At 31.5% G+C, this 5,076-nt stretch overlaps 1 long non-coding RNA gene across 1 annotated transcript; it reads left to right on the top strand.

Moving 5' to 3' along the window:
* Positions 1-3,539: 3,539 nt before the first annotated feature.
* On the top strand, positions 3,540-4,271 carry LOC148209241 (uncharacterized). Its single transcript, XR_015787348.1, has 2 exons — positions 3,540-3,943; positions 4,091-4,271. It is a non-coding gene; the product is annotated as an uncharacterized LOC148209241 (long non-coding RNA).
* The last annotated feature ends 805 nt before the right edge of the window (positions 4,272-5,076 follow it).

Consider the following 5,076-nt stretch of genomic DNA (forward strand, 5'->3'; position numbering starts at 1 on the left):
CCAAACCAAAAACAACATTAAAAAACTCCACAATGTCCCTACCCTTGGTGCATGCATGATCACGTCATCCATATGTCATAATTTGATTCATAACTTTACTTTTAATCTAAAAGCCAATTTTTTTTTTCTTTTTCTTTTTTTTTTTTGAAAAGAATCTAAAAGTCAATTAAAAAATAAGGGTGTTCTTGAGTTGGATTGAATTAAGTTAATAAAGTCTCTTTTTAACCCGACGTAATAGTGGGGGGTTATATATAAATTTATCCAAACTAAAAGATTAAAGATTAGAGGGAATGACAAACCCAAACTCTTAATCTAATGGTGAAATTTTGAATTGAGTTGGTTAGCTTGGTTTTAATCTCTTTTTTCCTTAAAGCTTAATTAAAAAGAACGAAAAATATAAATCTCTAAACATATATAATTATTTTAAAATATTGAATTAAAATCAGTACCTAGTTTATAAATATTTTAGAAAATTATTTTTTACCATCGGGAGTACTCCAAGTTATTACATGAACTAAATAATTCATATCCTAAGTAAATTTATCATAAGCATAAGAGATATTTTTTTAATTAATAATAAATTCGGATTGATTTATTCAACCTAAAACCAATTTAAACCCACGAAAAAGTAAATTGATTCGAGTCTAACTCAACTCAAATAAGTTTATAGTCTAATCCTAATCGACTGTGTTTATGCGGTGAGCTTGAATGTCTTTGTGAAGGAATAACCAGCTCAATAGGTTAAGGTAGGCTGACTAGAATGAACTGAAAGACCACTTGGTCAGGAAAACCTGTACAAGGGAACAAACAAACAGACACTCAAATCAGTTTTGCGTCCGACCTTAGTATGGAGATCTAGCTATACCTGACTGAAGAGTGAAGTGCCCTATTTATAGGTTCGGGTACCCGACAAGGAATCCGACCAGCGAGTGAGCATGTCAGGACCAAGGTCGGCTTGTCGGGAGTAGCTATTACAGTTCATACGTTTGTCATCTTAAATTTGGCTAAGTATGGAAGGTCTTTCCTCCCTTGAATGATCTTCAACAAAAACCTTTAGGCGGCCACCAAGAAAAACCTTGAGGTCGATCTTTAGGAGGACGGCTAGTAGGGAAGACCTTCAGATCGGTCTTCAGGAAAGACCTTGATAAGGTCGGTCCTAAGGGAAGATCTTCAGGTCGGTTTTCAGGGAAGACCTTTAGGTCGACCATCAGGGAAGACCTTTTAAATTGGACCTCTCCCTGTCCTCCACGTGACAGTACGATTTTTACCCAAACAAACTGAACCATACTATAGAGTTGGATTTGGATTGTTATTAGATATTTTTAGGAGGGCCTAAGGTGAAAAAAAGGCATTTCATCCATCCAAATTCCCCACCGCATTAAATCGTACCCAATTGGTGATGGGTCACACAACTTTTTGCGTCACCGAAAGAAGAGACATGCAAAAAAAAGAAAAAGAAAAAGAAAAAAGAAAATCTTTCTTACAAACAATAGAATGATTCATAACCTTGTTCATCCCTCCCCACCAAAAAGAGAGAGAAGACTTTTGGAGAAAGGAAGAAAGAGAAGCAAAAAGTGGGAAGGAAAAAAAAAGTAAGGAAGATAGGTGGTTTAAGTTTGATAGAATTAGAGAAGTGGATAATTATTAAGGTCTTCGTACACGTTTTCGTTTCTCATTTTTAATTTTTTAAAATGACAGGTATTTGGTAATTGTTCATATTTTTTTCCTTATTATAAAAAATGTTCTCGAAATTGTGTGGAAATTTTGAAAACACTAAAATCAAGTTTCTTGATTCTTATTTAAAATATCAAGAGTCGCGTTCATAATGAATATTAAAAGATAAATATAACATAAAATTTTGAATATTTAATTAAAAAATGAAAGTGATATAAACTTTTTTTTATTTAAAATTTTAAAAAACGAGCAGTCCAAGCAATGTCCAAAAATTCCCATGTGCAGAGACACACTCGTCCTCTCAAGCATCTTGCTTGAAGAAATCGTTGAACTCTTCATATCTACCATTGTCACTAACTCATACATTCTCCTAAAGAGTTACATGGGAGTCTTCCATCTTTCTCAAGGTTATTCAATTTCTTCCACTAAAACTAGTATTTTATTCTTGACTATACAATCTCGAAGAATTTTTTTTTTTATGGAAGCTCTAAAGATAAATTTAAGTCAGAATTATAAGAACAAGAAATAATTATCAAATAAAAATAGAAAGAACAGGGAACAAGAAACAGATATACCAAACATAATTCAAGAAACAAGAAATAGAAAACGTAACCAAACGCGCCCTGTTACAGTAAATCTCTCATCAATCTTTTTTTTTTTTTTTTTTTTTCCTTTTCGAATTAGCTTTCCATGTAAGCTTCTCTTATCCACTGAAGAGTTAGATTTTTTTCGAGTCTCTTCCCACACCTACTTAATTATTCCTAACGAAATGCTTAATCAAACCCAATAAAGTAATACAGACAAAGAGGATGCAAAATGTGGTCAAACTTTATCATTACCCCCAGCATTAGTGTGCATATTTGTTTCTGAAGCCCATGAGTGAGAAAGAGGAGGGAGAGAATGAGAAGATGAAATAAAACAGACGTTGGGTTACCAATCCCAATTAATCATCAAATAAGCTCGGTTCAAATCTACGAAGAAATCCATAACTAAAGTCTCGTTTCGATAACCATTTCAATTTCAATGTTTTGTTTTTAAGAATTAAAAGCATAGAAATACTTCTTCTACTCCTTTGTTTAGGTAAAAATTTTGAAAGTTTAAAAGAAGTAGTTCTTTTTTTCTAATTTTATTGTTGTTTTAGAAATATGGCTAAGAATTCCTATAGTTTTTAAGGAATATGAAAAACATGCCAGAAAAATTATGAGAAATCAAGCATGGTTCATATGTATAGGAAATAGAAAAAGAGGTTATTAATGCAACATGAACTTGGTAGGGATGAGAAAGGTGTTCTTGATTCTATATCCATTAAGCCTAGATTATATATATATTTAATTGTGAAAAGCTTATAAAAGATTTTGGCTTCAAAAGTGAGACATTCTTGAAAATTATACTTGTAATGTCAGGGCAAAAACACTCGCATGAGAATGAGAAGTATAATTACTACATATATTTAACAAGTATTTTTTATTATTATTTTACAGAATCGATATTGTTATGGTTTATGCCTGTTGATCTTTATAATCAGGGTTTGTTTTCTTGGCTAAGCAACATGGTAACCGACACATAGGAGGGTCCAAAATTGAATCCTCAATGTCAACACCTTTTGCCATTGTGCCAACATCCTAGGGATGTTACATATAAGTTGCACATTTCTCTTTGGTGGCTTAGAATCCTCGTCGAGACCTTCTAATTTTCAAACAATTTGTATCATAGCATAATTTTTTCAGTTTACAAGAGAGAAAGAGAAACTTTTTCATATATATGTAATCTACTTTTATGAAAACAACACATTGATCATGGAATGACCCACAAGGGGCCAAGCTTTCAAAAGAGACTAGTAAATATATGCCTCCATCCTTCATCATGATGCTCCTCTATAAAACCACTTTACCATCCTCCATTTTCAGGCTCCTCATAATCATCTCTCTTTCCCCTCAAAAAACTCCATTTTTCATTCTTCTCTTCTTTCCCTCCTCTTCCTCCTCCATAGCCAAAACCTCCAATATGAGCGCTAAGATTAGATCGATCAAGAGCAGAGACCTTCTTCTATTGACTCTCATCATGTTCATACTCGTCGCTGGAGTTTATTGTAGCTCTGGCTGCTATCCGACATGTCATGGCTCTGAGGTTGCCAAAGCTCAAAACTCTGTCGAAACAATGGAAGACGATGGGTTAGATGATCAAACCAAAGATAATGATCCTTATAGAATGTATGGAGATGTCCCTAGTCCGGGTGTTGGCCACTGAGACAACATTAGTCTCCACATCGGTAAATAAGAGTTCTTATTGACTTTTTATGTGACATATTATTATTAATCTATTTCTATTACTGGTCTAGTAAAAATATGTCACATAAAAAATTTTAAGAATTTGTACCTACAAGTATTTTTTTCGTAATATTTATATATATGTACAGACGTATTATATACACACACGGGTGGTGAGAGATTTGCAGACGCTTGGAATAAACTTCGTATTTTCTTTCTTCTTCTTCCCCATTTTTTTTTTCTTCTTTTGGGTTTTGGTTGATTATTATTTACGGTCGATGTTTAGTGTAAATTATTAAATGAATACAGTGGCCCTTATTATTGCTTCTAGCCTTTTTTTTTTTTTTTTTGAGGTACTTTTTTGTGTTGTTGAACTGATAACTTTTTTTATATGATCAATAAATTGAGCATGCTCTGTTCTTGCTTTTATTTAGGTTTTTTTTTTTTTGGTTTTGATTCTAGATATTAAATAATTATGTTTTTTAAATGGATGGACTTTTAAATATTTATTTGAGTTTAAATTACTTAATAATTATATGTTTTTATTTGAACTTAATATTATTATTATTAATGAACGATAATATGTTAGATATAGTTAGATAAACTAATAAAAACTTTTTATTAATAGTGAAGAGCTAATAGCTGATTAAATCACCCATGAAACTTTTTAAGATCTAGAGTGATTCAATAGAAATTGATCCACTCAAATTTTAAATACTATATATATAATTTATCGTTAGAAGAGAAATTTGAAACTTTCCTTTTCCATTTTCTTCAGAAAAAAAGATACCTTATTAAATCCTCCTTTTCTTTTTCAAAATGGTTTCTAAATCCATTTGTACTCATACGTTGCTATTCTCATGTTCTTCATGGATTGTGTGATTATCCAACTTTTTAGATTAGAAAATTCATTTTGGCCAACCAGCATGAATTAAGATGGGTTTTGTTAAAATAAATAAACTATTTGATTTTATTATACTTTAATTTCAATTATATAATATGATTAAATATTGAAAATGTTTTTGTAATTATTATTCATTTTAGTACATGTGGGGTTAGGATTCGAGTTCACGATCTTTTGATTGAAGATAAGTGTATTAACCAGGTTTTTTTAGGCAAGTGTATTAACAAACCA

The sequence above is a fragment of the Momordica charantia genome (assembly GCF_013281855.1).
Source record: "Momordica charantia cultivar OHB3-1 chromosome 9 unlocalized genomic scaffold, Mcharantia_2.0 BLBB01000009.1, whole genome shotgun sequence".
Taxonomy (NCBI): domain Eukaryota; kingdom Viridiplantae; phylum Streptophyta; class Magnoliopsida; order Cucurbitales; family Cucurbitaceae; genus Momordica; species Momordica charantia.